At 47.6% G+C, this 10106-nt stretch overlaps 1 long non-coding RNA gene across 1 annotated transcript; it reads right to left on the reverse strand.

Annotated features, from left to right (window-relative positions):
- Positions 2964–9813, reverse strand: LOC106509076. Its single transcript, XR_001306316.2, has 2 exons — positions 8788–9813; positions 2964–4410 (listed from the first exon to the last, which is right to left on the reverse strand). It is a non-coding gene; the product is annotated as an uncharacterized LOC106509076 (long non-coding RNA).

A 10106-nucleotide genomic window follows, 5' to 3' on the forward strand; every position in this document is an offset into this window, starting at 1 on the left:
CCCAGGTGGCTCTACTCCTGTGACCTGGTGTCAGTAACACCCACAAGGCAGGGCTGTCAGGATTATTAAAAAGAGAAATCCGTGAAGGCCCTGGCACATGGTTGATGCTCAGTAAGGAGTGTGCAGGTATTATTATTTTAAATTCAGAGGCAGCATGAGGGGTCAGCATTGCTCCAAGTCCCTGGTATAGTATAACTTATGCTTATGGTAGCAGTAAGATTCTGTTTTGTTTTGGACGTGAAACGGATCAACTTTAGTGAGACCTTTTCCTTAAGTGTAAGGTAGAGTAGAACCCAGGATAGTGCAAAGGGAAGCAGAGGCAAGATTTGAGAGACTGAAGACTGGGGCCCAAGGGCTAGATGTAAATAGCACGACAAACTGATGAATCTGACTGCCCACACTTTTACTCCATGTCCGGTGACTATAGTTTCCTTTGTGTCAAAAAGTAATACCTGTATGTGAAAAGATTACATCGAGGTACAAACTCTACAACCAGGTAAACCCTAGGACAAAAATATGGAACGCTTCACGAATTTGCGTGTCATCCTTGCGCAGGGGCCATGCTAATCTTCTCTGTATCGTTCCAATTTTAGTATATGTGCTGCCGAAGCGAGCACGACGGCTGGGTCTTCTCAGAGGGTATATAAAGCCAAGAACATAAAAACTTTTTTGATTATGGTGACTATAGAAGAGTAATTTTTTTCAATTTAAAAGTATTCGAGGATTTATGACCTTCTATGTCACACATACTGTCATCATATCTTTGTGATTTTGGGAGAGTTAAGTAGAATTGTCTCTTTAACCTTCTTACATATTATATGCAAATGAAGGGACCATGGGAAATTGGCCCTCTGCCCGCCCGACCTCCGCGCGCCTTACTGTCACGCTCGGTCACGTGGTGCTCGTTCCCCTAGCGCTTCTCTCACTATTGCGGGTCTGCGAGCCCAGCGGTTGTCCCTGGAGTCCTCCTGGCGCGTGGCGGAGGGGGATGCGGCGGCGTATTGTACCCGGAACTACGCGGAGAAGCGTGTGCACTGCGCGAGTGGTTTTTGAGGGCCTGGGACCGTGGTGCCAATGAGGGCCCCACAGAAGTGGAGTCCGTGCCCCCGAAACGTTTGCGAACCGATGGTCAGGCTAGGACCCATAACCACCGCGAGGTCTGGAGCCACCGACCGCGAACCGGAAGAGGCTGGGCGGGGCGGCCTAGGGCTGCGGCTCCGGGCGCCGGTGTCCCGCTGCTTCCTCGGTGGGGGGTTGCCTATTGACCCACCCCGCGCTGGAGGCCAAGGGGAAGAGGGAGGGTGTCCACTCTGGGTTCCTGGCTTTGCTTAGAGTGACTTGGGAGTCGTGGCGCTTTGGGAAATGTCACCACTCTTTAATCTAGTCCCGGGGCAGGCACTTAACCTAATCGGTTTCCTCCCCCAACCCCCTCCGCGCCCCCCAGTTTGAAGGTTAGAAAACTGAGGCTCTAGTTGGTTAAATTATTAAGGCTAAAATGATCCTGCCAGTGGTGAAAGAAGTCGTGATATGGGTGCAAGTCTGCTTTCACGGTGGGATTCAAGAGAGAAAAGATGGGGGCCAAGAGTGTAGCCTGCCTTTTTCTTAAACAATATTCCCAAGACCTTAACAGTTCAGACTTTACTTCCTGCTTTCATTTTTTCACCAAATATCAAGGTCCTATGACGTGAGCGCTGAGGTTGCAGGGGTGATCGAGTGATTAGGGTTGCTGTGGTCATGGAGCTGCTTCTGTTCCAGCAAGGGGAGAGCATTCTCGGTCTTGAGACAGCTTGGAAGGAACATTTGGGACAGAGCCGTGGCTGGGGAATGAAGGCCTGCCACTTCAGTGGGTGGACAGGAGGGAGGGGACAGTCGAGCTGTGGCTTGATGGTGGGGATGCAGCCCTCAGAGGACAGGACAGATAGTACCTGTCAGAGGAAGACCTTGGGGCCACCTGAGTCAGTTTCACCCATCTGGGCTAGTCCTTCAGGGGTGGTCTAGGCTGAGCGCTGGCTCTTCACTGTGAACCTGACTCAGCCCCAGCCAGGGAGCACCTGGCCTGGCCTTTGGGGAATCTGGAGGACCAACTCCTTCCCCCTTTTCAGTGAAATGGAAATCAGGTGCAGGCAGCCCAACTTCTCATTTGACCTCTCTCTAAATAAGCAGCAAGCAAACACAAACCTCAGAATGCTAATATGGCCTTTATTGAGCGAAAAGAGCTAATTTGGGCAATGATGTTTCTCTCAGATTTACAAAAGGGAATTGCAAATAACTAAAAAGCGTATTAGCAATGATGGGAGATGATGCTAATCTTCAATTAGCATCCATGTTTTTATTCATTTATTTAGAAGGAGAGCCTTTTCGACACAGTTGATGTGCACACGTGTCACAGGGACAGGTACATCTCATGGGTTCATAAATGCCTTACTGCAGAAACCAGCAGGAGATGCACCAGGTTGTTCCTGGCTTCTGGCTACATGAGCATGTGTTATTTTGAGCCAGAGGTGGGGTTTTGTTTGTTCCGTTTGTTTTTTTCTAATTGAGCACTTGTGGAACAGAGAAGAGAGATCTGGATTTTAGTTCCCATTCCTCCCTGTGCCTGTCTTTGTGACCTTGGCCAACTCCTTGGACCTCTCTGGTCCTGTTTTATCTTCTGCAAAGTGAGGAAAGTGTCCTAGAGATGATGTCTAACTATTTCTGTCAGCTTTAACCTGCTGTGGTTTTTTTGTAACTAGGTAAATGAAGGACTTTTTCAAGGCTAAAATTAGCAAGCTGTTAACGTTCAACACTATTTTTTGTTTTCTTTATTAGAAGAGTAGAGCATGCTGGTCATCCTTGGGGCATAGGAGATCCCAGGAACAGTCCACAGGGGCAGTTGTGGACCTAGGGTCTGGGACCTGACACCTGCCCCTGAGCCCTGGAAGCCCAGGGAGGAGGAAGGTGAGTTGTGGGGAAGAGACAGTTGCTTTTTTTTTTTTTTTTTTTAAAGTTACTACAGGAACTGTTTCTTAGCTACTGTGAATTTTTTCTTAGGTCCCCCCCACCACCTTTCTGAGCTACTATGGGCACTGTTTTCACCTAGAGGTTTTCTGTTCTTTGGGTTTGAGTTACCAAAGGCTGTGGTTAAAATGCAGTTACATTGCTGGGAAGGAACACCACGGGGACTCACTAACTCCTGCTCACTCAGCTTAGTATGACTCCTTGCCCTTTGTGATCAACACAAGCTCTTCTAATGTCCTATTTCATTTTAATGTCTCTGAGAGAGAAGCATGAGGGGGTTTCTAACTTCAGTTTTGCTGATGAGGAAAGCCTAGGCCTAGAGAGGTAAAGTGACACAGCTAATCAGTGACACGGGAATTTGCTCTCAGATCTCTCTGTCTTGGACTCTGACTCAAGAGTTAACTTTGCACCTAGAAGGAATATGAGAATACAATTTGAAGGATTCTGGAATGCTCTCTCAAATCTGGTGTGTGCTCTGAAAGAGGGTTCCAAAGGAATTGCCAAGTCCAAGTACAAAGTCGGCCGGCCTCTCTGTGGCTCTGTCAGTTTCTCTGTGGGACTCAGGGTTGGGGGTGTCTGACACCTCCTCTAAGTCCTCCCTCCTGGGATCCAGACATCACTCACTCCCCCAGGTTACACTGACGGGCAGCTGTGGAACAGAGTCAGTAAGGGGCCAAAGCGATGTCCCAGCAATAAGCCTCAGCTTCCTCCTCTCAAAAATGGAAGTAATGATTTCCCTGCCTGCCTTGCAGTTCCCAAGTCCCCATGAGGAATGCCACGGTAAAGTTTGGTATATTGTCTGCTCAGACACCCATTTGAGCCCCAGGCCGTTAAATGCTTCCCTCACCTGGTGAGCCAGGCCTTTGTGCATCAGGAACCAACCTACAAAATATGAGCGCCAAGATGAACCATCACAATGTATTAATATTTTCACACCACTTAACTCTCATTAAAATGTACTTTGCTGAATTTAATATGTGATTTCAAATGACACAACATATTAAGTGCTTAATATACTAGAAATTATGAAACTATTATAGTCAATGCCATATGAAATAATTAGACTGAATTAAACTTTCGCAGCCAAGTGAAGGAAAGGCTTCAACTTACAGCATCTTAAAGTAGCTTAAGCCACCACTGTAATCCCCCAAATAAATGTCCAGAAATTAGGGGCTTTAAGTAAAAACAGAAATTCAATCTGTACTTACAGTCAGCTCTTCTAGGCTCTGGTGATGAGGGGTGTTGTTGTCTTTGGGAGGTGTGGGCCCTGGGACCCACCCTAGGCTGAGTGTCAGGGTTGGGGCTTCTGCCGCCTCTCCCCAGGGCCTGGCGGGGGGATGACGCATGTGGCTGGAGTAAGGATTAAGGCCTTCTGCTGAAGTGACAGATTGGTTTTCTTTGAGCCCACTTAGCCTGTTGACAGGTTAAAAATGAAAACAAACTCACACTATTTAACATTTATCGAGTGCTTCCTTTATGCCAGTATTTTATATGCATTTTCTCATTTGATACTCATGATACACCCATGTTTATAAGGCACTGTTTTCAGATGAGGAAACTGAAGCTCAGATTAAGTGAGGCGTACAAGGCTTTCCTGTCCAAATTCACAAGGTTCACTCCTGCATCCCATGCAGCCTCCTCATTAATGTGTGTTAATGTGTGTGGTGTGTACACCACTTCCCTTTTTTTTTGCAGGGTGCGGGGGGCAGGGGGGGGAGGCGTCCCACTGCACATAGAGATCCTAGGCCAGGGATCAGATCTGAGCCACGGTTTTGACCTGAGGCAATGCTGGATCCTTTAACCCACTGTGCCAGGTTGTAGATCAAACCTGCATCCTGGTGCTGCAGAGATGCCGCTGATCCCATTGCACCACTGTGGGGACTCCCCCACTTCCCATTTTAATAATGATTCTGTGACCAAACACATTAACCTGTTATCTGACAGTGACTTATGACCCATATCTTTATTGCATTCCAGTCATGGGTTGTAAAAGCCATGACTTGAGAGTCTTACTCTGAATTGGATGCAGCCTGGCTAACTTAGGCAGGAAGTTCTCTGTGAGTCCTTGCTTCTAATTCCACTCAAAAAGATGAATTCATTACCCCTGAGTATCCTGATATTTGGCTATGTGTAGCTGTCACAAACAAGACAACTTCTTAGAGAGTAAAGAATACTTCGTTTCTTAGGGAGCACCTAATTTTAAAGCTATTCAAGACACCGTATCTCAATATTTCATATCAGCATGAAAATACTGGTCCTAGGGCTATTTGAAAAATAAAACTTTACATGTGGATATTTAAATATGTTATAATTTACTGACCAGCAAAAATGATTTTAATGGAAGCAGCAAAACTTAGCTCAAGCAAACATATTAATAATTAACCAGAAACATGTATTTTTCCATTAAGTGTCAGGATTGGGTGGTGCCTCATGTAGTGGAAAACCAAATAACAGTGGCTTTAAGATGACAGAGGTTATGGGAGTTCCCATTGTGGCACAATGGGTTAAGAACCTGACTGCAGCAGCTTAGGTTGCTGTGGAGGCATGAGTTTGATCCCTGCCTGGTGCGGTGGGTTAAGGTTCTATAGCTGTGGTGTAGGTCACAGCTGCAGCTCAGATTCAGTCCCTGGCTCAGGAACTTCCATATGACATGGGTACAGCCAACAAACAAACCAACAAAACCAACAGAGGTTAATTTCTCTCCTGTGTGGAACAGGTTGTCTTTCAAGGTCTGGTCTGATGGTGCCATTGTCACAGAGCCAGGTGAGATCTTTTACCCTTTAGGGCAACAAATCATGATCCAAGACAGCTGCACGAGCTCTGAGTTCCAGGCTTCGGGAAGGAGGAAGGTGGCAAAGGATGCACGTCACTGCCCCGAATAACATGGGTAACTAAAGGAAGAGAATGGCAGTGAACAGGCAATTAGCAGTCCTTGGCATATGACCTGGCCCTCAGGTAGCAGTCAGTAAATGCTCCTCAGCCATTGCTTTTCCTTTTTGTAGAGCATCAAGAAGGGGAAGGAATGTTCACTAACAGCATACAGGGTTTCAGGGTTCTTGCTGGATGTCCTGTGTGGACAATATAGCAGCAGGTCAGGAAGGAGGGGGTGCTGTGACTTGGGGTGAGGCTCTACCCATAAGCTGAAGTAAGAAGTTGAAGGAGGGAGTTCCTCTCATGGCTCAGTGGAAACGCATCTGACTAGTATCCATGAGGATGCAGGTTCAAACCCTGGCCTCACTCAGTGGGTTAAGGATCCGGCATTGCTGTGCTTGTGGTGTAGGCCAGTGGCTACAGCTCCAGTTCAATAGCTTGGGAACTTCCATATGCTCCATGGGTGCAGCCCTAAAAAGCAAAATAAACAAATAAAATTGAGGATAAACTTACCCTATGACTTAGTTGATCTGTTTCTGATTATATACCCTAAAGAAACTCATGCACACTTGCCCCAAGTTACAGGTAAAATATTGAAAGCAGCATTGTTGGTAATGACCTTCACACCGGACACAACTCAAGTGCTCAGTGACAGCAGAGGGGGTATATTCACTGTGGTATATTCGAGCAATAGATTACCACACAGCAACAAAAAGGAGTCAACTACAGCACATCCAGTGTTAGGCCCAATTCTACCTCCCCCACTCCCACCCAATTTTATTTTCCCACCCACCAAATTCATGTGTTGAAATCCTAATCCCCATCCTTCAGAGTGTGACCATATTTAGTTACATATGTAATTAAGTTAAAGCAAGGAGGTGGTATGGGTGAAACCCAATCCAGTGGAGCCGATGTTCTTATAGGAAGAGGAAATTTGGACAGAGACACATACAGAGCTGGTCCTTTGTTGTGGCAGCGAGCAAACGAATACAGTCAGCAACATGGATGAATCTTGCAAACATGATGTTGACAGAAAGTAGACACAACATGTACAAAGTTATACCATTTATATAAAGTTCAAAATAAGGCAAAACTAAACTATATTGTTTAGGGAGATGCATATAGATTGTAAAAAATGCTAAGGAAAACAAGGAAGGTTACCATGAATGACAAGAAATTGGAAAAGAACACATGAAGGCTTCTGGGACAGCAGCAAAATTTCATTCACTTCAGCACTGGTTACTCAGGTATTCTTCCTATAATTATTCATTAATTGAACCTTTGTGTGTTTATTTATTATAAACTCCCCAGTGTTTTTTTCTTTTTTTTTCTTTTTTTTAGGGCCGCAGCTGAGGCACATGGAGGTTCCCAGGCTAGGGGTCCAATTGGAGTTACAGCTGCCTGCCTACACCACAGCCACAGCAACTCGGGATCCGAGCTGCATCTGCGACCTACACCACAACTCACGGCAACGCTAGATCCTTAACCCACTGAGCAAGGCCAGGGATCGAACCTGCAACCTCATGGTTCCTAGTTGGATTCATTTCCAAGTGCCACGACAGGAACTCCGCCCCAGTGTTTATTTTCCTATTTTTTAATTTTTTGTATTTTCAAGGGCCACACCCCCGGCATATGGAGGTTCCCAGGTTAGGGGTCCAATTGGAGCTACAGCTGCTGTTTCACACCACAGCTCACAGCAACGCCGGATCCTTAACCCACTGATAGAGGCCAGGGATGGAACCTGCAACCTCATGGTTCCCAGTTTCCGCTGCGACAGGATGGGAACTCCCTAGTGTTTATTTTTAATAAAATGATGTAAAAACAAAGAGGCAGAGGGCGGGGAAGAGGGAGAGAAGGGGGAAGGTAGGAAAGAAAGCAAAAGAGCCCATGGGCTGACCTCTTACCAGGTGGGTTGGTCTGAGGGTCTGTGAAGGGAGAGTCTCAGGGTCAAGTGTGCCTCTGACTATTACCCCTGAGACTGGAATCTGGAGGAACTCTCTTCTGGAGACGTCTCTGGAATTTTGTAATCTAGGAAAGGCGCTGCACGTCTCTGAGGTTTATTTCTTCAGCTCTAGATGGGGAAGCCTCACTGAATCCTATAAAGGTCTCTGCTCAGATGTCCCCTCCTCCAAGAGTCCTTCCCAGACTACTTCCTGACAATGGCACCTCCTTCCATTCTTTTCCCCATTATTTTCTTCACAGTACTTAATACTGGTGGAAGGTGTTTGCCTCTGAAATTATGTCAAATATTTGTGCATGAGGAGCATGATTCTTGTTTACCATGGTATCCCCAGTGCCTAAAACAGTGTTTGGCACAGAGTAGGTGCTCAGTAAATATTTGCAGCATTACAAAGATGAGGTAACCTAATGCTCTGTGGTGTCTGGCTCTGAGGAGGCACTCAATAAATATGAGTTTTCCCCGTCCCTTTTTGCTGAGACACCCACCCGTGTTTCCTGGGGCTGGACTCAACCAGCCCCCTATCTCATTCCTACCTCCTCTCCAACCTGGGGCTGAGAAAACGCCCTAGACTTACCCCTCTGATCATTTAGGTAACAGAAACCTGGAAGTTCTCAGGGCTGGGATCTCCTGCACGAGGACCCCTCATCCTGGGCCCTGATGAGGGGATAGCAGGAGGGGGTGGGGCAGGAGCAGAAGCTGGAGGGGAAAAATAATCCTCTTACCCAGCAGGTTGGGCTAAGGGTCTGTAAGCACAACTGGCTGTGAACTGTCTGCTACCCACTGAACCCCATGTGATCCTTTTTCATCTGCCCTTCCCCCACAAGCCTTCCGAGTGTCACAGCTTCCCTGCTCCGGGAGGGGACCTTTCCCTCAAGGTGACTCAGCTGCCCCTGGACGACCAGGCTCTGAATGTTGGCGGCACCTTGGAAGTGTAGGGACGTTTCTGCGTTTAGACTTACATTGTGGGCTCGGAGCGAGGTCCCGCAGACTCGCCAGGAAGCCTTCTCTCATCCCTCCATCAGCGTGATTGGCCCCCTCCTCCCTGTCCCGGCCTTGCAGCTCCTATATTTAGCACTTATTTCCTTCTGCTCGTCTTAGACTTCGTTGTTTACTTGCTTGCCTTCCCGCCCCACCTCCGCAGGCCGTGGGCGCCTCCCCAGGGCAAGGGGCCCGGCCTCAGTCATTACTGTGCTCAGAGCACGCGGCGGAGCCCCAGATGTTCAACAGTTTTTACAAAGCATCTCCTATGAAAATAAGGGCTAACAAGCTTTTATACCTCAAATGGCCTTAAACAACTTTCCCTGATATCTCAGCTGCCAGCTTTCCAATTTAAAAGCTAATTAAGACATAGAAAAAGATGAAAACAGAACTTTTGAGAAAAAGTGGAAAAATGATTGGCAGTAGTCCAGGAGGAATTAGTGTGGCCCTGCCAGCGGGTATGGTCAGCAGCTGGTGCATGTTTTACCCTCTAAACTGGCCTAGAGGAGTTCCCTGTGGCTCAGCAGGTTAAGGATCTAGCATTGTCACTGCTGTGACCCATGTCCGGGGTTTGATCCCTGGCTTGGGAACTGCGTGCAGTAGGCCCGGTCAGAAAGAACAACAAAAAAACCCAAACTGGCTTAGAATGTTCAGGTAGGAGGTCAGAGACATGGCACCATAGGAGGAAGGCTTGACCCCCCACTGCTTGTGGGGGGGTTGCTCCAGCCAGAAAACTGGGCAAGTGCTCCCTATCACAAAGGTATGACCTCCTGAAGCGGTCACTTCTGTCGGCCCTGGGCCCCCCATTGGCCTGAGTCTGCCCAGGTGCACCTGGAGACCAGCGAGTAAAACCTATGGATCTGGGGCTGAGCCACACTGGGGACGAGTCCGCCTGGAAGGCTCTTCTGCCTAATGTGCAGATGCTACAAATGGAAAGGATGTACATTTAGCTCTATTTTATATACAGTAAATGGGTGCATTGTGGTAATGAAATTGTGCTTACTCAGTTGGAGGGTCTTTGACTTTTTTTTTTTTTTTTTTTGTCTTTTTGCTATTTCTTGGGCCGCTCCCGCGGCATATGGAGGTTCCCAGGCTAGGGGTTGAATCAGAGCTGTAGCCACCGGCCTACGCCAGAGCCATAGCAACGCGGGATCCGAGCCGTGTCTGCGACCTACACCACAGCTCACGGCAACGCCGGATCGTTAACCCACTGAGCAAGGGCAGGGACCGAACCCACAACCTCATGGTTTCTAGTCGGATTCGTTAACCACTGCGCCACGACGGGAACTCCTGACTTTTA

This window comes from Sus scrofa, chromosome 1 (assembly GCF_000003025.6).
Source record: "Sus scrofa isolate TJ Tabasco breed Duroc chromosome 1, Sscrofa11.1, whole genome shotgun sequence".
Taxonomy (NCBI): Eukaryota; Metazoa; Chordata; class Mammalia; order Artiodactyla; family Suidae; genus Sus; species Sus scrofa.